Source organism: Cynocephalus volans, chromosome 4, assembly GCF_027409185.1.
Source record: "Cynocephalus volans isolate mCynVol1 chromosome 4, mCynVol1.pri, whole genome shotgun sequence".
NCBI lineage: Eukaryota > Metazoa > Chordata > Mammalia > Dermoptera > Cynocephalidae > Cynocephalus > Cynocephalus volans.
In genome coordinates this window covers 91,440,779-91,465,435 of record NC_084463.1, presented here as the reverse complement: position 1 = coordinate 91,465,435, position 24,657 = coordinate 91,440,779, and the positions used below count along the sequence as shown (strand labels likewise).

The following is a 24,657-nucleotide window of genomic DNA, read 5'->3' as shown; positions in this document are numbered from 1 at the left end:
AAACTATCCTTCCAAAAATGCAATAGTATCTGCAAAAAGAAACACTTTTTAACATAAATATCCTAATTGCTAATAAACTTAATTATTTTATTAAACCAAGTCTAGTTGGATACTTCTTGACAAAATTTTATAAACTAAGAATTGGTTTAAATATTATACAGACTTGAAAGCAATAAAGCTATTTCTTTCTACATATCCTATAATATTTACTAATATGGTTAGGTTTTCATAATCTAAAGTAGTAAGATTGTGGTGTAGGTAAAAGAGGGTCTTGTACTCCCCATATTTTTCTTGCACAGTTAACCTTGTTCATAAGTTTTAAAATCAATTTTAAAGGAAGGAATAAAACTGTCTCTAGAGACATAGCTGTCAAATGGTCTATTCCTAAAGCATCTAAAAGCCTTGAGTAGAAATAGGGTCTTAATGGAATTATCTTGGTCAAAATTCATTAAGGCTACTGCGTGCAGGACTCTTGTGATGTTTGTTTCATCATAGCTCCTCAGGATAAGGACATTCTTTTGTGTTTGGACTTATGTCCATCTTGGCATTTGACCACTGCCCATAATTACATCTTAGCATTTCTCTTACTTCTTCCTCACTTGTAAATAAAGTCATCATCTCACTGCCTAAAATCTCCCAGGAAACGTTCTTTCTGAGTTTAGGCAAACTGTGTTAAGAACTCTTAAATCCTCTCTTCCCAGTTGCTTTATCTGTCAAATCAAGAGACGGAGATCTGAATAGACACAAATGAAATCAAATTGTATTTACCACTACTGTTGAGAAATGATATTTATTAATCTATTTTCCCTTCAAAATATCTTTTGTTTTTGTTCTTTACTTTCTAATCTACTACCCTAGCCCTAAGCATTGATCTGGACTATTGCAACAGACCCTCCTTCCTAATGTTTTATTTTGAAAAATTTCAAATTACAAAAATTACAATGACAACTACCATTATGGAACATTTATTCTCCTTCCTTCCTTCCCTCCTTCTTTCTTGGTCTACCTACCTATCTGTCTACCTATCAAAAGAGAGAAACACAGACACCTTTTTTTCTGAACCATTTGAAATATGTTGCAGAAATCATGTCACATTCAACTTCATATATCAGCAAGGCATCTCTTCATTGTAAAGATATTTCCTGTATAATCATAATGCCATTATTACATCAAAGAAAACCAACAAAACTGACAATAATTCTACACCATTCAATATACTATACTTATTCAAAATTCCTCAACTATTCTCAAAATGTTTTTTGTAGATTTTTTTCTTAAATCCTGGATTTGATCAAGGTTTATGCATAGCATTTGGTTGTTGTCTTTAACCATTTTAAATTTAAAACACTACCTTCTTTATTCTTTAATGACATTGCCTTTTTTTTTTTTTTTCAAGATTTCAGGCCAGATGCTTTAAGACTACTCCATATTATGGACTTGTCTGATTATTTCTACCTGATCAGAATCAGATCGAACATTTTGAGAAAAATCTAGTGAGTAATGTTATGTACTTCTTACTATATCACAGTAGAAGACCCAAAATGTAAGGTTGCTTCACTTGGTGATGCTAAATTTGGTCACTTGATTAAGGATCCCTAGATCTCTCCATTCTAAAGGTGCCTTTCTCTTGTGTAAACGACAAATCCGTGGGGTGATTTTTTGAGACCATGTGAATATCATTTTTTCCAATAAACTTTCATCACCAGTTTTTTTGGGGCATCTATTGATTATTCTTGCCTAAAGTGGTTATTTTATAATTCTCTGTTTCTCTAGAATCATTAGTTGGTATTCTTTTGTGCAGAAGAGCTTCTCCTTTATTGCTTCTCTCTCTCTCTCTGACTGTCATTATAAACTCATATTTTTTGTTTTTGATCTATCATGGTGTTATGATTCATTACCTTGCAGTAGACTTCTAATTGACCTGTTAGCCTCTCCTATAATTGTTGTCCTTTTCTCTCCCTCCCTCCTTCCCCCATCTCTTCTTTTTACTCCCACTACCTTGACATAGTCTTGTATATCAAGGCCACTCTACTTTTCTCTAAATACTGCTTTTCACGTTTTATCCATGCACATGGCACAAATGCTCATATTCTTCTATGCTCATCACTACTTGTAGGTTATATGTGAATTTCTTATGCTTATATTTAAGGCCTTTCATAATATAGTTTTTACCACATCCCTCTCTTGTCTCTTAAGACCATAGACTTCTTGAATGTGAGAGAGCATTAGAGTTGATCTTGTCTAATCCTCCCATGTTTCAGGTGGGGAGACCGAGGCCCAGGGAATGAAGTCGCTGACCAGGATCAGTCAGTGTATTTGTGGCAGAGTTCAGATGAGAATGCCAGTGTCTGGTGCCATACAATACCCATCTCCTCTCCTAAGCAAACCCTCTGCTGCAGCTAGAAGCTTTGTGTACATCCCTATCCCAATATCATCCCCTATGGATCTGTTTCTCCTTCCTGTTCTGCTTCCTTCTTTCCAGGATTTGCTTCCCTAATGTCCAGGTTGAGTTCTACCTTCTCAGACCTCCTGTAACCCTGGTGGTCTGCCCCACACACTTGGCATCAGCCTCACAACCTGGCAGCATTGCATGAAGATTTGTCCTCCTTTAGTGTTTTATTGTTATTCTTTTTTTAAGATAAGAAGTAATAAAAATAATTTTTTTTTTGACTGGTAAGGGGATTGCAACCCTCAGCATGGTGTGGTCTGCACCACACTCAGCCAGTGAGCGCACCGGCCATTCCTACATAGGATCCGAACCTGCGGCCTTGGCGCTACCAGCACCGCACTCTCCTGAGTGAGCCATGGGGCCGGCCCAATAAAAATAAATTTTAAACAACCAGAATAATACAGAAGAATGACAAGTAAATTGTGAATATCTCTTTTCTGTACCCTAACTTTCAGGTAACCACTGATAATAAATTGAACATATGACTTCTATACACTTTCTTTACATGTATATAAATATCCCCAGCTATATTCCTAATGTCTACAATTGTACCTGGTTCATGTGAGTGAATATTTAAGGTGCAAACCCACACATATTTATCTCCCTATATAGTTATTATTTTAAAAAATAGATCATACAACACATGGTGTTCTGAGATTTGCTTTCTTTGTCCATTTAAATTATCTTTTTTTATGAATAAATATCACCAGCTAGACTATAAAACTCACGAGGGCAGTCCCAGTCATTGTTATAGCCTATTGTACTCCCGGGATGTGGCACAAATTGCCTTCCTCTTAAGTATTGTTTAGGGTGGCGGCAGGTAGCTGTTCCTGATGAATCTCTTCCTCTATTTTGAAGAAGCATTAAAGTTCACAAAGACTCCGGTTCCTCTAAAGAAGCATTATTAACCAGCTCACCAAGGATTTTGTGGCCAGTTCCACTAAAATGACTAATTTGGTGGCTAATAATAAAAAGGAGAAAAACTAGAAAAGAAAGTGAAGGGAGAAGAATTAATGGAGAAGATACACAGCACCCTGAAAAGGAGCCAACCGGCTTCCCTAAAGGGCAGAATTTTCTGTGCTGGAGCTGCCATCTTGAATGTGTCTTCTTTGGGGAAGTGTTTGATGGACCACACAGCAGTTATCCTCCACACAGTCAATGGTTTTATAAAAAAAGTTTTGGACATTGGGAGAACCAGGAGAAGCAACAGAATCATTCAAAACTCTTCTGAAAAGACAAACTCCATATGATGAAGAGTGAGAAAGAAGGGCTGTCCTGGGGAGTTACTGCTCCTTCCTCACTTGCTTTGTTCTCCCAAACATATACCAGGACTTCATAAAAGCCAAAGCTGTGCCTAGTCTTTTACCGTCAGTCCCAAGTGGATAGTGTAAGCATCAGAAAATTTTCCATTTACACAGGCGGAGAGGTATTTTGAGTCATTTAAATCTTTTCTAATTACTAACCAATTCCCTCCTTCCAGCCCTCCCAATTTAGCGCACAGAACGCTGCTCCCTGCAGAAAACAACTCCCCAGCAAGTCTGAGTTTCCATGGTTAGTTGCCGGAGCTCTGGGTGTGAACAGAGCTGCAAAGCCACAATCCTTTAATTAGGGGGAAAAAAAAACTGAAATAAGGTACCACTGCCATGGTTCAGTCCCCAGCTCAAAGTAAATGCTCAGTAAATAATGGGAAGGAAGGAAAGAGGGAATCAAGAGAATAGAAAAGAAAAGAGAGAGGGAACAAAGAGAAAAGAAATGCAACCAATTGGGTTTCCTCACACCACTTGTGACCAGACATCTAAATATAGGAGGATGTTACAAATAAAGATAATGCTAATAATCAAATATTGAGCAAGAGGATATTGTGCAAGACTTATTATTGCTAATTCTCCCAAGAATTTTGTTAACGTCAACTTTTAAAATGAGAAAACTGAGGCACGAATAGGTGAAATGCTTCTAAACTAGCAGAACCAGGATAAGAGCTCCTGTCTGTGTGATACACAGAATGTTTTTTCCCCTTAGACTATGTTGCCCTCCACTCTTATAATACCTTTCTCCAGCCTCAAGTCTGCATGTGACACTCCTATCTTTGTCAGTCATCGATGTTGGCAAGTGCTGCTGAATCGACTCCCCCCCACCCCACATTCCTTTCCCCACTCATATCACAGAAGGATGCCTTCCGCCAGCAGCCCCAGCTCCTGCTAGTGCCTGTCATCACTGTGGGCCACTTTACCTTTTTAGCTCCATAAACAGCCCCCTCCAGGCATGTCACAGTCTTGGTCTGTAGGGGCTGCTGCCTTCAGCCCCAATTGGTCAGCGCAGGGGCCACCTCCCCTCAGCAGCTCTGCCACTTTGGGTATTACAGAGAGCTCAACAATTCCCTGGAGCATCTTAATCAATGTCAAACCCTTTTAATATTCCTGTGGCCAAGTTCAGAGCCTCCCCACTCAGCTCCCTCCTTGAACTGTACTTCACTCTACCCGGGGGCCAGTTCCATGAAAGGCTGGCTCCAGGCGCAGATCGGCTGCGGGTTCTGCCACATCTTGTGAGACCAACAAGCATTAACTCACTAAGTGCAGGGGCAGCAGCTGACCGAGAAGGCGAAGAAGCGTTGGAGGCTGCCTGAAACAGGGGACCTGGAACTCTCCAGCTCCATCCAATGCACGAACAGTTACCAGCCTCAGAATAAAATACACATGACTAGCCTTGCTGTTCTTGGCACTGGGAGTTCCGTGGAACCCGGAGATGTAACTCTAGATTCTTTAAAATCGTCATCCTTTATCTTTTCCCTTTTCTACTTAGCATGGCATGCAGCTTCCTATTGTATTGTTTTCTCTTTCTCCTAACACTTACCACCTGGGATAGTCACCACGTACACTGCCCTGCGAAGGTGGGGGTCTCTTGAATCCTGGACACCGTTTTCCGCTCTAGCCCTTCCCCGCTTCCTCCCTCCCGGTTACCTCCCCCTCAGGGTCTCACCTCTGTGATCCTCTCGTGATCTGTCTGTCTGCATCTGCGACTACATTCCCTGCTCCCCACCTTCCGTACCTTTCCTCCACGGGCTGGGCTGTCTCTGTTCCCTCCTCCTGCTGCTGATCTCTCCTGCCTTTCTCCTACCCACCCCCTCTGACCGATCTGCCTCCACTTTCCTGCTGCATCCTCTTTTCTCTTCCCCGGTTGATTTTTCCTGCGTTGTTGGGAGGACAGCCTATAACTGACTGTGTTTACCACCTGATTTCCGGAATTGCGTTGTCCATTTGAAGTCCAAACTGACTTGCTGTGAAATATAAAAAGTTTTCTGATTCCACCATCATTGCAACTAAAATGTCAGAGTGGCTGGCCGTACAGGGATCCAACCCTTGACCTGGGTGTTACCAACCCTGTGCTCTAACCAACTGATAACCAGCCAGCCCAGGTTAGGTGTTAATACAGGCAAGCGGGAGGAGCTTCCTCCGGAAAAACTGAAAGAGCAAAATTATCTGTACTAAATTGTATCTTAGGCTGTCCTGTTTATATGTAATGCTTTGTGACTTTAAGTCAAGGACAAGCCTTAATTTTGGGCTTTTCTATCTTGGGATTCTGGGGAAGCTCCCTAGGATTTATAGGGCCCTGGAGCTGCTGTAATTTTTTTTTTTTTTTAAACCTACTCATTACTGTCTAATGTAGAGCCCTGCTGCATATCAAAGAACTGACTGAATGTTCAATCTCCTTCTTAACATCGCCATTATATGCTGAATGTTCTAGACTCCAAGTTTGCCTCCCGCTATGTCCCTGTTCCTTGCTTAGCACCAGTCAACAATACCTCACCATTGGGCTTTTGGATCTAGGCACAGCTCAAGATTTTTACATCACCTCCATCATAACCTCCTATTCTTACCCATCCTTTGCTCGCATCTTTTTCCTTTTTAAAGACATGAAAACATCACTGTGTTATGATTTTAATATGGATCTCTAAAAGAAAATAGGGGTTGAAAAAGCACTTAAAGGAAAAGTTGCATTTGCTGACGTGAAATCCTAAATATTATATTAGATAACAGATATTTATGCACACTACCCATCCACAAGGAATGTGTAATTTCTAAATGTTGCTTCTCCTCAAGGTCAGGTATAATGAGAAAGTCAGGTTATCCAGGAAAATGGGTGGCATTTGGACGAATAGGAGACAAAGAAAATAAATGTACATAAAAGCATGTCATCTACTAAGAAAATATGTAATTTAAATGTATTTTCCAGGATAATGTGTGTAAAAGTATCTGCTGTATGTATGAAAATTCATCCCACTTTTTTCTTATTTGCTTGCTTGTGAGTGTCTACATTTATTTCCTTTCTTTGGCACTAATCCACCTGAGATTAGTTAATGGTTATGGGTTTCAAAGCAAAAAACATGTATTTGGCCTTCTCCTGCCATCTGGAAATTCTGGGCTAATGTTAATTTTTATCGTAAGTGCTATATGCAATTAAAACAATTAACTATGTCCCTACAGAAAGTAAATTTGTGCTGCAGTTATTTATATGTGTGTATACATATATTCACACACACACACACACATATATAGATACACAAACATATCCTATGTATCAAAATATAAATAATTTAAGATAATACATTATTTTAGATTAGCCCTTTTATGTCCCTATAGGTGGGAAAATCCAGGGGTAGGTGCATTTTCAAGAATGCTCAGTGGATATGGCTCTATCTTCTGTCATCACTTAGCCTTGGATTTTGTACTTTAGCTCCTTTATTTATTAAACAAACAAACAAACAAATATTGTGCAAAGGGGTTTCTTGCAGAGTTACAATTTTGTGATTCTATCTTGTGGTTTAAAATTACATATATACTATATGAGATATTTTATTCTGCAAAGAGCTATGCGCCTATTCTGTCTCTCCCATTGTAAAAGTCATTCACTTATTTACTCATTCAGTTACCAATTTTAGAAGCATTTACTGGGGAGTTAGTATGTTTCAGGTTCTGTGCTGTGTCCCAAGTTTGCGAGGATTATTTAGACATAGCTCTGTTCTTGAGGATCATGTCTATAAGAGGATTTCCTACTTTATAAGATTTCATCTCAAAGGCCTAATTGTAGGAAGTCAAAGTCTTTATGCAAAGAACTCAACACGTTCCCGTAATATCAAGTGCTGATGATAATTGGTATTGCATTTCAGAGAACTGGTTTGTCTTTTTTTTTTAAAAAAAAATCAATAAGGCAGTGTAATAGAAGGGAAAGAGTGTGGGTTTTGTACAGTAGACTCAGGTTTAGAATTTGGACTCTGCACATCTATAAGTGATGATAGGAATATCTACTTCAAAAAGGTTACATTGAGAACTGAATAAGATTAGGCATATAAAAACCTACGGTAGCTGTTACTTTTAATAAGGGGAATTGAAAAATATTTCTGCTTTGCTTAAACATCATTTTCAAATGAGAAAACCAATATAGATTGTTTTTTTGGTCTGAACCCTCTGAAGACTCCTTTTATACTATCATCTTTGTCTATAACCCTTATCTAGGCATTCCAGGATCAAGACAACTGTAAGGATTCTATGCATACTAAATAAATATAAATCCGTGTTAGATTGAAGCACATGAAATTGACAATATTTGACTTGACCTACAAAAATGGCAATTTCATATGTTTTGACCTAATCCCACTACTGACACCACTAAAAGCAATTTTGTACTCTTTAATGTAAATGGCATGTAAAACTAATTTTTTTTTTCCTGGAGTTTTTTCCTTGCTAAAAAATACATTTAATGTGTAAAATTCATGGCATTTGCCTTTTTGATTAAAAACAAATGGTAAAATAAATCTACCTGATTTTTTTTTCCAGAGCAATTTTAGGAGGTTCAAATTTGAGTTTAATGTTGTGAAAATTTTAGCCTCAGGAAATGGAGGAAGGGACATTAAAACTGATATTTACTGCTGGCTATTAAGGAAAAGAGCAAATCTTAGACTATTTTAAGAGAACAGTATTAAAGTTGTCAACTAATGAACTGAAACTTGTTCTGTGTCATATTACTGGGCAAAATATTAGAGGAAATTAGTGTAACAGAGAGAAAGAGAGAGAGAGCCCCATTTTTTCCCCTGCTGTGTATGTGGGAGAGACAGAGGACTGGAGTGCGTAGGAGAAGTGTGAGAGGATATGTGGGAGAAGAAGTGTTTAAAGTGTTCAAAGGAAATGAAAATGAAGTCAGAAGAAAACGCAGGGGTACAGTTTTTCAAAACCAGCTATTCAGACAAGTTGTCCCAGGGAGAAGAGCCCTTCACTAGGAGTCTGAACCTCCATCTGTGCTGCCCCCTGGGCTGGGAACACTCTTCTTGATGGATACATGCCATGCTGACTCCCTTGGCTTGGGAAGCCCAATCGAAATCCTACTCCTTCTGAAATTCTTCCCAGTTACAAAACATTTTTTAGAAAAACCATTACTTCCTCTATCCTTAACACTAAAGCAATGTACTTCTGTTTTGTCCAATTCCCCCACTCCCAAGTGTTTTGTAAATGGTTTGTGTTTGTGTGTAGCAGTGATGTGTGGGCAAGGAATACACGTGCACGTCTGACATGGCCTCAAGAACATCTAGTCTACATTAATCGAAGACCTACAATGTGCCAGGGGCTGTGCCATGTACCAGTATCAGTAAAAACAAGACGTGGGTTTGCCATTAAGGAGATCACAGCCTTATGTAATCACCACTGAAAAGTAAAAATGAATAATGCTATGAAGCATTCCACTATGTTTCTGAAATTCTTTCCTCATAAAGGTTACTGGGAATCTTATAATTCCACCATTTGAGATTCACTGCTTTGGTCTTTAGCTTGCCATAGTATTAAAATCTCGATATAGGTAATTGAGATAACACTTGCTCCTTCCTGACATTCAACCTCAGTGTGAACTGCTTCATCTTATTTCTTTTGGTGAGGGGGACGGAAAGAGCATGATGCTAGATCCCTAGGTAACCACGGACCCAAAGTGTGGGAAATATATGAGGGTACTTCAAAAAAGTTTATGGAAAAATAGAATTAAAAGATAATACAAATCTTCCATGAGCTTTTTGAAGGCTCCTCACTATCAGAGAACAGCTTTCACCTGGAAGGAGCTGTACAATATCACTGGGTTGAGGAGATGGGTGATCACCAAAAGGCCAGCACCTACTGCTCTTAGAGTAGAGGCTGGCTCATGAAGCTGTGAACACTGGGACTGCTGGTGGCACTGTCAAAGAAGGCAGGGCCCTTGTTCTATGTCAGGCACCACAATGCGTGCTCTCTACTCCATGGTACATTTAAGCCCCAAAACAATCCTTCGAGGCAGGAGTCATCAGCTCTATTTTACAGATTAAAAAACTCAGTTCAGGGAGGCTGAGTACTTGTCCAAAGGTCTCACATGTAGTCGGTAGTGAAGCAGGGCTTAAACCTCTCTCTGGTTCCAAAGTCTCATTTTTTTCCCTCTTTTTACTCTCAGGATATAAAGAAATCTAGTCAACTTCAAAGGCCAAATGCTATCCCAAGGAAAATAATTTTGAATGAATTCCTGTTTGGGGACCAGACTTCTACCAAATCAGATGAAGACAACTTGAAAGTGAGAACGAGTTTTACTTCCAAGATTGTTAAGAATGGAAACAAAGATTCTTGACAGAATCCTTTAAGATTTAAGAAAAATTTCCATCCTTCACAGGAATACTTTTTGCAAGCCCTCTAAATCCCTGTGGATAGTCATCTGGCTCCTGCTTGAGTAACCACAATGAAGTGACACGAGGCCCTGCCAACTCTACCCACAGTGCCCAGCACAGTGAACAGCCGCAGCAAGTGCTCAGTGACATGAGAAACGGAGACTGAGTAAAGCTGAGGGATTTGTTCAAGATCACTTGGCATTATGTGGTAGAAACAGGATGTGAAACCAAACCTGTTCACAAACTCTTCCTTTTAGCTGGCACCTCTTTCGGTTCTGTCAGCATTTTCCAGGATAACATAAAGAAGTCTACATTCATTTCTACAGAAAGATCTTGCAAATGCTTTAACAGCAACAACAACAGAACCAACAAAAATAACACCCAACATTTATCAAATCCTTCCAAGTGCCAAATGTCACACTAAACACTACTTGCATTGTTTTGATTCTTTCTCATAACAGCCCTAGAAGTAGACGCAGTCATTATTTTATTGATATGGAAACTGAGGCACAGAGAAGTTAAATAAATTGCCCAAATTCACAATTACTAGTGAGAGAGTAAGGATTCACAACCACCTTTTTTCCATGTACACACATTTATTTTTACTTTGTCGAGGAAATAACAACTTTATTTACAGTATATTAGTAATATAAGTATAAGCCAGCCAGAACAAAAGAAATAGCACGTACATAAAGAATCAGAATTTTTATAACGCAATAAACACCTATATCATACATTCCTTTGGACCAAATGGCAACTGCATATTCAATATAAGGCAAGTACTGGTACATCAGAGGTACCCAAAACACCTTCTTTGATGCGGTCACTTAGGAATTGTAAAAAATAAGTATCATCCATCATCTGCTAATAACAGAAGAGCTGGAGGGCTAAATAAACAGGGCAGGCTTTCTGTTTCCAACTTTCCTTTCCTGTTTCCAACTTTTAAGAATTCAAGTTTATTAAAAAATTTGATGTGTAAAATCCTATAACTTCTATGTATTTTTTTAATAACGTCAGAAAAGTAGCTTTAAATAACTTTAAAGCTTGAGCTTCTTCTGAATTTCCAAAAGTGTTTCTACACTCTTTTTCAAACAGCCTCCTCTTCATGAGTCAGCGTTACCTTTGCAAGATCTGTTATACCGTTCTCTCCCAGGACACAAAAAACACTGACGAATACTTCACCTTTTCCACAGAGGCCCTTCATTGTGGTGGAAACTGGGTGCACTCTTCTAAGATTCTTCAAAATACTTTCCATTAAATTACCTACAGATAGGCCGATGGCCCAAGAAGTATCATCTTTCATTTTAATAATCTTATAGGCAATGGCAATCACTTCTTTGTGGACATTTTCCCATTACTTAGGATCTTAATCAGTTCCTACATCTGAGTTTGGATCCTTCCAGGGCCACCAGCAATGTTAACTCCACTCCACACAGGAAGACTTGAGACCCTGTGCTCTCCAAAGATCTACCCATGACAGCTTCCAGAATGGATACCAAGCTTCCGCTCAATCAACAAACAGAAACAGGCAGTATCCAGATTACAGCCTCTTGCAGTAATATGTATTTTTGAGGGGATGTGAGGGAAATGCACTCAACTTCCAGGCCACATAAATTAAGATATCCCCTGTATTGGAACATAGCAATCAGTTTGCAGCAGGGACTGCATTGGTTAATATTGGAAATCATTAATTTAAAGACGGCCATATTTTGCTTCACTAAATTTCCTGGCATGCACCTGCTGTGATAATCACTAGGTTGGAGTTTGCAGTGACAAGGTAATCTTTGCTGTCAACAACATTTGGAATTTTCATTAAAGGATTGCTGTGTTTGAGATCCACTGTCTCACCCTTCAGTTTGCCATCAGCAACATCCACAAAGTCAAGTTCATCATTCAAGCCTTTTAATAAGATGGTGATTGTACATGCCATGTCAATCTAGATCTTACTGTGATGAATGGCCTTCTCTGCAGCCAAATTCTCAATAAGTTTACTCTTGACAGTCAACATCATGGAAGTGGGGGTGAGGGTGGTGGTGAAGAGCCAGTCGCCCCCAGGCTGGGATGCAGAACCATCCCCTGGCCAAGACAATTTGCTGCTGCGGTGCCCTCACTCTGGCTGCACCACAGCACTCCTGCAGCTCAGCTCATGGCTGCTCACTCAAGAGGTAGATGGAAAGAGAGAACGGAGGAACGTGGTGGGAAAGTTGCAGGCCAAGCTTGTTGGGGCACACAGGAAGAAGCCATGTGAACAATTAACACCCCCTTACCTCATCTCGGCTACTGCAGCTGCTAAGCAGGGCCACGGCCCAGCTCGCATGGGCCTCACAGGGGCCTCCAGAGAGTTCTGATATTGCTAAGATTAAGGCAGTAAAAGGCTTTCTTCTCTAGCCCATCGTGAACCTTAGAGTTAAAATTTTATAAACATGTATTCTCTTTAATATTTCACATGGACAATAGGCCAACCTAGATATCTGAAATTATTAGTTTTCTTTTTTTGGTTTTTGTACTAAGTCAGACCGCTATGACATCACAGCCAACATGCTTAAGATGCATCTAACTTCATCTCCCTTTGTCTTTATCTCTTCCTCTTCAGAACACCCCAATTTCTCTTCCACCCTCTAAAAGCATCATGTCCAGGATCCTTAAGCCTAGTCTGCAGCTTCTTTATTCCTCCATGAAAATGCAGCTACTAGAATGGAATATATAGTCTGGATAAGGTCTAACTAGCATCGGGTCCAGAAGGATATCACTTTCCCATATTCCAGGACTACCTTCCTGAAAATAGTTTCTAGGCTGACTTTTTGGTAGCATCATCAGATGGCTACTTTGTGGTCACCTAAAACCACAAGATCTTTTTTTAAGGAGCTTCTGCCATATGTCTCTATTCTAAACTGGTATAATTAATTTTGGGACACACATTTTCCCAGACTATCTGCCTTAGCAGGGAATAAATGTAAGTAGTTAATAGATATTTATAGAGTTCGTGCCAGTATTTTGCTTTCTTATGGCTTCACCTCTGAACTTGTTTTTAATCACTGGAAAATGGGAAAAGAATATATTCCTTGGTAGTGTCGTAGGAAGTTCATATGAGATAATGCATACAATGTAAGGTGATGTCATTATCACAGGTAATCTAAGTTTTAATTCCATACTAGAAAGGTAATTATGAATGATAAACCCATAATCACAGAAAGTACAGCCTACAGGTCCTATAACTATCCCAAACATAAGATTATCTGTCCAGATTTTAATCAGAAGAAAACATTTTACATTTCTTCTCCCAAAGGATGTTCAAAATTTGCTTTCATTGCCCTCTAGTGGTTGTTACACAGAAGAAATAACTACGTTTTTTACATTTTTATCTTTGAGATGTTATGCACAGTCTTAAGAATATTCTTCAAGTATTGGTAGGTTACACACATTCCTGTCAGTTGGTAACTCTTAAGGAGTCTACCTATAGGCACAATACGTAACATCGTGCTCTGAACAATGCCTCTGCACGATGCCCATGTATTACTGGCCAGGCATTATTTTACTAGGTCTTCCCTCAGAATCTACTGACTTGAAATAATAATCTAATTTTATTTATTCATTACATATTTATAGAATATCTATTTTATGTCAGATGAACAAAGACATTGTCCTGGTTTACAATCTAGTGAGGAAAATGGAGAATTGAACATGTCTTTACAAATGAGCACGTTAGGTGTTGTGACAGGTAAAGTACTGGGTGTATGAGTGCACTGAGAGGGGACCTCACCTGGGGTGCTTCTGTGTGTGTTGGGAGAGTGGGAGGGATTGGTGAGAGAAGGAGTGTAGCGATCTATGACCTGAGGATGAGCAGAAGAGAGAGTTATTCAGGAGAAGGAGGTAGGGTGGGGGTGGAGTTTTAAGGACAGGATACAATGTTAAATACGGTTAGATGATGGAGAAAAGAGGGAGTTTTAGACATGAGGCTGAACAAATTAAGAAAAAGCTATATAGAGGAGTTCAGACTTTATTCCGATGGTTATATTTCAACCAGTGGACTCTGAAAAAGCATGGATGACTGTCTTCAATTTTAATTTCTGTTTTTTAAACTTTTGGTTGTATTATTTAAAGGGAAATCTTTAGTTTACTCATAACTAACACATGTTTAATCACAACTAAAATAATGCTTAGTCATAAATTAATTGTTTAAAAACCTTCAGCGCATCCTTTTTATCACCTAAAGCTCTCTTAAGCACATGTGTTCTTGTTGGAGTTGGAAGGGACTTTAGAGATCATGAGTTTCCACCCTCTCGCTTTGTGGAGAAGTGAGAGGGTCAGGAGTTTGCTCAGGTTGCACTGAGTAATTGAACCGTTGCACCTGGAAACCACGTGCTTTCCCCACCTTAGTCTAGTGCTTCTATTCTCCGCTTGGGATTCAGAGGCCTGACTAGTCTCCTGTGTCTCATATCTTGTTGGCTGAAACTGTTCAGAGTTCTTGAGCACCTCCAGCTTTTCACCCCTGCACTGGACTTCATGCTCTTCCTCTGTGGGCTGATGAAAAGATGGTTTATATTAGACTTGGTGCAAGTTTTGGGAGGGTCTTCACATTACTAAGGAGAGCTCGAATCCTCCTGAGATCACCCAGTGAGGGTTTGCTGCTTGTCCTCAGATAGCCTGGTGAAGGTTTGGAACTCCCTTTCTTCTCTGTACTTTTCTTATGGTGTAATTCTGTGTGGACCTACTCATTTCTTCTCCTAGACTCTAAGCATCTTGAGGTCATAGCATAGTCATCCCTACCTTCCATATAGCAAGGTAACATGGGCACTGAAAGCCCTATGAAGTCTGTTGTAAATAGGGATGGGTGGGTAAGTGAATGGGTCAATGAACAGAGTAGAATATCTTACTTCCTAAGGAGGTTTAAATAGATGTTAGCAAGGAAATACAGGACATATTATTTTAATAGCTCGTATCAGAGTTTTTTCAGGGAAAAATGATGAGCCACCTGAGGTGAAAGGAGTCTCTTACGAGCAAGCACGAATGGTAATTGCACTCTCTCTCATATGACCGTGAATATGAACGTAGCAAGAGATAGAGAAGAGAGGTCAGGAACAGGGCAAAGAGCAAGAAATCTGGGCAGCATGGGAAATGACTCAAAGGACTTGAAAACAGATGTCTGATACTCAATTTTAAGTTTTTTACATGTTGGATATAAACTTACTGCCATCTTTTCAAGGCTTAGGTACTGTCTGCTACACACACAGGAGGTGCTAATGAACACTCGATTACATTTACGTTAGATACAGAAAGCATGTGCTTTCCTGTGATATTCTCAGTTCCAGGATGATGGACTCACAGCCATCTGTCTGATAATAATCATCCCCAGTAACAAAGGCAATGCCTGCTCAACATAGAGGCAGACTGAGGAAATGGAAGAAAAATGTAGTTTCTACCCTCCTGAATTCTACCATAAATTTGGGAGAGAATAATAAAAATACAGAATAAAAATACAGAATAAAAAAGTTTTGTGCACATTATTTTGCATACAAACCTGAGAGACATAGGCAATAAATATTTCTGTAAGTTATTTCACAGCATCTTTGGTTCATTAGGAAAGTTTCCCTCCAGGGTAGATTTTGAACATGGAGAAATAACAAGAAATTAAATGATACGGAAGATTAACTATTGGCCCATTCACTGACCTCTCTCTTTCTCTCCTTCAAGCAGAGGAATCATAGATCAGTCCAATGTTGAGGAAGAAGCAACATTTCTCATTTTGAGGTTTCTCAAGCAATCTTGGTTTTTAGAGCTCCTGGCTGATTCTTAATGCTTCCTAATGTTACTTTTCAAATAGGACTCTTACACACACACACAAAAAGCAACGAAGCCACAAATTCTATTTGCAGTTTTTAATTTACCTTTTATTCGTTGAATTATTTTTTTATAATCTGCCATTATGACAGCAGCCAGTTTTAATACTGTGATCAAATATAGTCAAGAATAGAAAAACTCAGCAAACAGGTCATGTGCTACTGGTGCAAACATTCTTATGAAAAATCTTTTACTGCCATCTTGTGGATTCTTTGGAAATAACCCCAGTTGCTACATGCTCTATCTTCTTGGAGTACTAGGTTCATGTGTTACAGTTCATGAAAATAACTGGAAAATATGTATAAGAACAGAGCAGCTACATGTCCAGGCTTCTGCTTAATCTTATCATTCTATATGCACTACTTAGCCTCTCTGAGGCTTGGTTTCTGTATAAACAGTTGGTATAATAATGGTATATCCCCTGCCTATCTCATGGTTGCCTTGAGAAAAAATATAAAATTGCTCTGTAAATTTTAAAGCACTATTCATAAGCAATGGATTATTATTTTTGTCATCATGCATCACTATTAGATCAACAATACCTAGGCATTTTGTATGTAATAAGATAACTACATTTCAGGTTGAAAAGTACATACCTTGGTACCTGCCTTTGGAGTGATCTGTCTTATCTTTCAGGGATCTCAGGACAAGAGAGTGGATGTTTCCAATGAAAAGAGTCCCTGAAGATCATTTCTCTCAGAGCAGAAAATAATTTGGGCCTGAGGAAGGGTGTATTTTATTTTTTACCGGTTCTCTGATGTGCCAAAAGCTAAGCAAATATGCAGTATAGAAAGAGCTTCTTCCAGTGCAAAATGCTACCTCTGGATATTGTCCACTATCTACATTTCAGCCGTTCTTCTGTAATTTTTTTGGCCTGTTTTTTTTTTTTTCTCCCAAACAACACCTCAGCTGGAATACGTTGGATCATAGATGGTGCAGACGACTTTAAAAATAAAATCACCTGAGCATTTCAGGGAAAAATTTGGAACAAAATCTCTAAGGGCTCTTTCTTCACCTTAGAGAAGCCTTTTTCAAGTTCTTTCATTGGCTAATTTATTCAGCACTTACTAAATAAGACCTGGGTAGCACTGGGTGGGGCCCTGGGATGCAATGATGATCAAGACACAACCGCTACGTATCATCTGTTGAGGAAAGTGTTCATGAAAGCAAAGACTAAAAAAGAGCATGAGAACTGAAGCACCGTGGAGACACAAGAGTTGGGAAGGAAGGGAGAGGCTGTCCTTCCTTGTATCTGAGTGCCACTAAAGGGCCCCTTCCAGGTCCTTTAATGTGGCTTCCTTCATGTTAAATAAATTTCTCCATCCTCTGAACTCTTGAAGCTCTTAACTGTAATAACTAGTTCACCTGGTGATCATCTCAGATGCCTTACCTGGTTTGTTTTCACCAAACCAGTCTTTATCCTCACTTTACTACCAGCAGTTTGATCTTAATAATTAAAATGTAACTTATAAATGATAATCAGGCTATGGCCTCAAACATAAGTCTCATTCCTTCCTCCCTGATATGTTTTAATAACTCAATTTAAAACATTTACTAAGCATCTATTACATGCCAGGAATTTTGGTTTTTAGCAATTCTCAATCCCTGATTATGTACTTATTTTTTTTCTCTCAACAAATCTTTATCTCAGGATTAATGGCCACTAGTAACAATTTGGATTTACGATTTTCTTGACAACACCCTGATTATTTTGTTTTGAAGACTTTAGACATTATGCTTTCAGAGCATGAGCCTCCCCTGATGGAAATTTCCAGGGAAATAGTATAAGATAGATTTTTCTGCAGGTGAACAACGTTATCACCTGTAGCTATTGTAGCATCTGCCTAGACTTCTTTTTTCCTGCACAAGATTTTCTTAATTTTCCCATATACTATCCAAGTTTCTTATGCTCCTCAATGTGGTCTAATTTAAGGATTTCCTTTTATCCTCTCTACTCTGATCTTCCATTAGACTGGAGGCTCTGGAAGGCAAAGTTTCTGTAATTTAACCCTTTTTTTCTAAAACTTGGCATGTCATGATCTTAACCTGGGTCTCAGATGGGTCCTATTCCCATTCTGCATTTGCCTCTCCTCTCCTCTCCTCTCCTTTGCATCACCCCTCATGAGTCAGGTGGGACCCCCCGGCCTACACACTGGCTAGGAAATTTCCACCTCGTGAATGCTTGCTTCAAGTCCTGAAGTTGCTCAGAACCTGAGCAGAAGTTAGGAAGCAGAGCAAGGACCAAAGCCTCCCTTGGGAATCTGAGGTGGTAGAAAGAGAGAAGCAGCTCATGTATGGGCAGGTTGCTGCTATAGGATGCTAGTTGGCTTTTCTTTCATGTCAGTTGTTGAGAACACTCATTGCATGTGGTAAAGTGAGTGGTGCTGGGAGTGGTGATAAAGACAGTGGTGAAGAAGATAAGCTGATACTTGGTACCAAGGAAATTGTTATTGATTTTCTTTCTTTTTAAACTGATTATATATACACACACACACACACACACACACACACACACACACACACACACACATATGTTTGTGGGGTACGGAATCAAATATCAATACCTGTGTACAATATGTGGTGATCAAATCGGGATAATTAGTATATTCATGTTTACAAAACATAATCAACCTTTGTGAACCTTAACTAGATTTTAAATAACAAATGGCAATATGAAAATAAACAAAGTGGTTGTTCCTTTCTGTCACACCTACCATGCATGGTAACCATGTTTATGTCTTATTTCTCCACTAGGTTATCCCCTATGATATCCCCAACATCTAATTCACCTCTCCATTCCCTACAGAGCCTAGCATAGTACTTGACAGTCGTGCTTTCATTACTGAACACTTATGAAGTGTTAGGCACTGTTCAAGGCTATGGGAATAGAGACATAAACAAAATCAATCAATAGAAGATATTCAATAAACCAAAGAATTGGCAAATAAGAATTGCAGTCATGTCTACTTCTTCTACTTAATATACACATACTTATGTGAATTGCTAAATAAACCACCAATTTTCCCCTCTCTTCTGGATCACTTCCATCAACATATAGACACTGTTACAAAAACAAACTCTGTCCTCTAGTTACCATCCAATTCCATTCCCATGTATAGCCAAACCCAAAGGCAATATCTGTACTCACTGTCACTAAAATAAAAAATTTGGATGAAAGGGCAGCAGAAACTTGTGGAAAGGTTTTAATCTGGGGAGTAACATGATCAGAGCTGATAGAATCTTTGAAGTTGGGCAGACCTAGAATCTAGTCCTTTTACAAACTGTGTGATCTTAACCAAGTTATTTAAGCTTTCCGAATTTCAGAATTTTGACATGCAAGATAATAGTAATCAAACTACGTGAGGTCCCTACAAGTTAGGAAGCACACAATAAATCTCTCTTACCCTTTCTGTCATCACTTCCTCTCCTTTCATTCTCTCAGACCTACGCCTCTCCCACTGGAGGCTACTCTCTAGAAATGATTTCTATTGTTTATGATTCTTAAGATACTAGATATGAGAAATTCCTCATACAGAGCTCAGCAAATGCAATGATCTCTAATGGTCATTTATTATTTAGCTATCCAGTGTCCAGATAAATCCAAGTTAGGAAGAAGGCATAGCTTTACCTTCCTTTAGAGAAGCTACAGGGGGCAGATATTCCCTTTCCCCACCCCTCAGCAGCTAGAGCATGGGCAGGTCAAGCAGATGTTCCAACTGGGAATTTAGCATTCCCACACTAAGGTGTAAGGTGCATGGAGAGATAGAGATTTGTTCACCTCAGTGTGACCTAGACATGAGTGGCCAGTGGTGATGGCCTCCAAAGAAGCATCCTTCACAGACCAACCTTCAGCAGGATTTCCTCTTTGGCTTTTGAGCCTGGTTCCCCAGTCTTCCTGAAGATCCTATGGGAATTCTATGGGAAGAAACCTGTTACTTTTCCAATAAATTCCTTTTTTGTTTGTTACCCTACTGTCTGTTGTCTGCAGTCAAGAACCCCAGCAGGTAAGTTTGCCATCCAAGCTCCCATCAGGCACATTCCTAGAGTAGTGAGCATGACAGGTAAGGGAGCCGGTTGTTATGGAAGGAGGCTTGTGCCTGGAGTCTAACTGGCTCTGAGTTAGAAAATCACTGAACTCCTCAGTTTCTTCTTGTGTAAAATGGCAAAGGGATCATTTTCCTGCCTATCCTGAAGGGATCCTATCATGAGCAAATGAGATAATGTCCCCAGTAGGGAACTCTGTGCACATAAATGGTGATGCAAATGTAACGGTCATTAGGGATTAGCTAACAAAATAGGTTAGTCAGAGGCAAAACGAATTGGAATTAAAAATCAGTCCACTTTCAGTTGACAGTCACTCCTTCCTTAAAACTTGAGATCTCTTTGCAAGGTTTTCTCTTTATCTGAGGTCAGCTATCATAGCACATTTTTTAATGTTTACACAGAGAAGGCACAGGATCAGATGTTAATCCACCCTTTGAAGCTTATATAGGAACTCTTAACCAGCTAAATATCTTTTTGAAATAAGAGAATATGTCATAAACAGATTTATACAAATCATGTTTTTAGCATTTAGTATGTAATAGAATAATTATTTAACACCTTTCTGATCTATGTGAATTTCTATTAGTCAATTAGGAAAGGATCTGCCTGCACTGGAAAAGATATTACATTGGCAGAAAGCTAAACACTTTAAGATATTCCACATCTTCAGAACAGAAGGGTCCAGTGGACCAGGGGTCCAGATGAATACAACTGAAAGTATCCCTAGGATTCCTAGTTACTTTTAGAGAAATGGTCAAGTATAATTAATTCATTAAAGATTTGCTCAGTAGCTGGGTTCTAAATTAATCAAGGAGCACGAGCAGATGAATAAGACACAGTCTTGCCCTCAAGGAAAGCTTCAGAAGATGTAGATGTTGTTTCTAAGTCACCTCAGTCTTACAGCCTGTGTGTACAATGGCTCCCTGTGATGGCTCATATGTCTCCTTGTAAATGCTCTCTTATTTTAGGCTATCATGTTTTTATCACTAACTGGCCTTTGAGTGTGGACAGCTTCAGACATAAACAAACTGCCAATTTCAATTTTCTTTCTGAAGGCTAGCATTGCAGAAAGAGCATAACTTTAAAATCAGAAGCAGTAGCTGTTCAAATGCCACTGTCATCGCTGAATTATCCGTGTGATCTTGGGCAAATTATGTAATTTCGTTGAGCCTTCAACGCAGCAAGGTTGTTGGGAGAATTCAATGAAATCATAGTGAAGCACTCAGCACAGCACTTTGTGTGAAGCAGATACCCTAAAAACATGAGGCATTTTATCCTTAGTTCTCCGCTGTTCTGTTTCCTTGGGACCCTCTTTGCTGGGAAGCTTCTCTGGAAGGCTTTCCACATTCCCAGTTTGGGCTAAAGATAGCCTCACCTTTACACCTGTGTGGTCTCCAGAAGTCACCGTCAGCATTTCTATGTTATATTGTAACTTGTTTATGTATCTGTCTCCTGAGGCTATATGTGAACTGAAAACACAAACTAATTTTTTTTTTATGTTGTATCCTCAGTACCTAGAAGTTTTTGGCACTTAGTAGATGCTTAGTAAATCTCTGCCAATTGGTTTTTTTTTGTGAATAGGATAATAAGTTGTATGTATTCCTTACTTAATGTTCTATGCACCTACTCCTGAAGTCGCACTTCTGTTTGAGGAGGATCTTTCCAGATTGAGGAGGATAGTTCTTTGGTCTTATATGGGTTGCATTCTCCCCGCCCCAATCCCTGACTTTTGCAAACAAAATTTTAAGGTGAATATGTTACTCTTTCTAAGAAAAAAAATTCTGTATGCTTGGATTTTCCTGGAGATTAGCTTAAGGCAGAATTTCCAAAAAAAAACATGTTTCATTAGATATTAATTTGTATTCCAGAAGAAAAAAAAGTTCTTAGATTAAATAAAGTTAGAAAATACTTTAACAGAACTTCTTTATCTGCTGCAGGACTTCTCAGATCCTTTATTTAATCACATACTTTTTTCTTGGAGCATTTCACAGATCTGTATTATACAGAACACATTTTTATAAATACCCCTTTGAGAAAAGCTGAACTGTTATCACTGAACCGAATTTCAGACTTTGGAACACTGCTTAGGCTAAATCCTCGAGGAGTCATCACGTGGGTTGTCTCTTACAGGTCTGACTTTAAGTGCATGTTCCTCAATGTACTGTTTTCTCTGCACCCCTCCAAGTTGTGACATGTAGTGTGTTAACAACACATTGAATAAGCAGGGCTTAAGAAATGTGATCAGAAAGTAGCAATGTTAATTTTGGTTTCCTACTGTGCCCGTAAAGTTTATTGAGTTAATTCATTTAACATATATTACACAGCCAAACTCTGTCAGACAATAGGGATATTTCTTAAGTAAAACCTGTGGCAATCCATGAGTTCTCGCATTTCTTTTAGGTAATGTAAGGTCCTTGTTCCCTTCAGGTTTCTTTTCAGAGGAAATTCAGTACATGCACAGGTCAGTAGTGGGAGGGAGCTCTGCACACAAGGGACAAGGCTGCTGCTAATCCATCAATACGGCTATTCCTTTTGTTACAACACTGAACCACTTCCATGTGGTTTGTCCTGAGTGGCCCACAACCTTAGCTGCCTGGAAGACTCTACCTCTTCACAATCCTGCAGCTGCAGCACTATGGCCATTCATTGTATCTACTGGTGCTTGGGCTATGTTAAGTTGATAAATATTTTGAATAGTACCCCTCACTGGACATAAAGAAAAAGCCAGGGAGGCTGAAGTGTAAGTGAGAGCAGAAAATTGGTGTAAATGAGGCCGTCCAGGTGGGCAGGGGCAAGACCTTTTAGGCCGTGTTAAGAATTTACCAACAGCAAACCTCTGGAAGGTTTTAAAGATAGGAGAGAAAGTACATGATCATATGTGCTTATTGAAAGATTTGCTGAAAGTTTGTATATGATTGGGGACATTTTTTTTTTTTTTTCTTTCCTCGTGACCAGCACTCAGCCAGTGAGTGCACCGGCCATTCCCATATAGGATCCGAACCCGCGGCGGGTGCATCGCCGCGCTCCCAGCGCCGCACTCTCCTGAGTGTGCCACGGGCTGGCCCGATTGGGGACATTTGCATGCACTGGGCTATCAACAGGAACAAAGGCCTCCTAGGGTGTAGCCAGGCCTGGCTGCCCTCTAGCAGGCAGCCAGGAGTCAGGCTGGATGGCGGGGCTCTGAAGCTGAGGCTGAGGAACAGCCTCTCCCTTGGAGCCTCTTCCCTTGTCACACCTGTTTTTAACTGAGCTGGCCCTCTGATCAGGGTAGCTGTAGGCTCTAAGCTGGGCAGGAGGAAAGGTCCAGTTAGGTGGGGAGAAGTCTGAGTGGGCTCCACAATTGAGAGAGGCAAAAGCCAGAGATGAAAGAGTCAGTGGGTCCAGAGAGAGTGCGTTCAGTAGAGAGATCGGATGCCTGGGGCAAGCTCAGTGGTTTGGGGAGATAGCCTCTGCGTGGTTTCTGGACCAGAAACCTGAATTTAACTGGGAAGAGTTAGGGCAAGAAGTTGTTACCTTTTCAAAAACATCATCAACTCCACTTGGTTAGATTTTACATCAAAGTTGTTTAGCAGACTGCCCCGGTGATACAGGACCTCACAATTTCTGAAATCTTGATGAAAAGAACAGGGGCAGGATGGGGACTCACAAAAAAAAAAAAAAATACATATTGTTTAATGTATTTCAAGCTAAAGATGTTCAGTATTCCCTTCAGCAGATACTCTGAGCAAAATTGTAAGATGGGCCTTTCAGTTACAAAGCTGTATACAAAGGACAGATCTACCTATTTTCTTGGAAGAACCTTGACTTCACTCCTGCTGTGGGTTAAATGTGTCCCCCAAAGTTTATGTATTGGAAACTTGACCTCCATTGTTACAATTAACAGTGTTACATTGTAATGGTGTGAAATCCAATTATAGTCCTTGAAAGGTGGGGCCTTTGAGAGGTGATTAGATTGTGAAGACTGTGTCCTCATGAATGGATTGATCCATTCATGGAATAATGGGTGTGGTTCTAACGGCTCTATAAGGAGAGCAAGTGAGAAGGTGAGTTCTCTCTTGCTCTTGTGATTCTTGCCAGGTGATATCCTGTGTTGCTGTAGAGAGCCACCACCAAGAAGGTGGCCCTCACCACATGCACCTCCTGGACTGTGGTCTTCCAAATCTCCAAGACTGTAAGAAATAAATTCACTTCTTTATAAATTACCCAGTTTCAGGTATTCTGTTATAAGCAACAAAAACGAACTAATACAACCGCTAACCTGAATGTAGATGAGTCATTTGAGTTTGGAAATATATACTGCTGTTTTGAGCTAGTGTTGGTCTCCGGGTCTTGTTGCCCTTCTTTTGGGGGAGGTGGCGTGGGTGGAGCTAGGGTAGAAGGAATGCTCTCCTGGTCATGGCTTACTAGAGCTGGCACTGATACTTATGTTGAGGGGAGGGTGGGGTTTTGCTGGAGTTTGTGTGGCGGCAAGTTTTGAAGATGAGGAGAAGCTGAAGGTGCTGCTTATGTCAGAGATTTTGTAAGAATTCTGGTTTAAGCTATTGTGCTTTTAGGGACAAGGTGACAAAGTAGCACAGAGGTATGGAGATGTCCCTTGTCCCCAAGTCTGTGCAGGCCTCAGACTCTCTCTGGTATCTCAAGGAGCACTGGTTTCAGGAAC

At 39.8% G+C, this 24,657-nt stretch overlaps 1 protein-coding gene and 1 pseudogene across 11 annotated transcripts in view; both read right to left on the bottom strand.

Annotated features, from left to right (window-relative positions):
• DLG2 (discs large MAGUK scaffold protein 2) overlaps positions 1-24,657 on the bottom strand; it is a 2,032,915-nt gene that overhangs the window by 310,317 nt on the left and 1,697,941 nt on the right. The gene's annotated exons all lie outside the window — the stretch shown is intronic.
• LOC134377328 (L-lactate dehydrogenase A-like 6A) lies at positions 11,153-12,123 on the bottom strand (annotated as a pseudogene).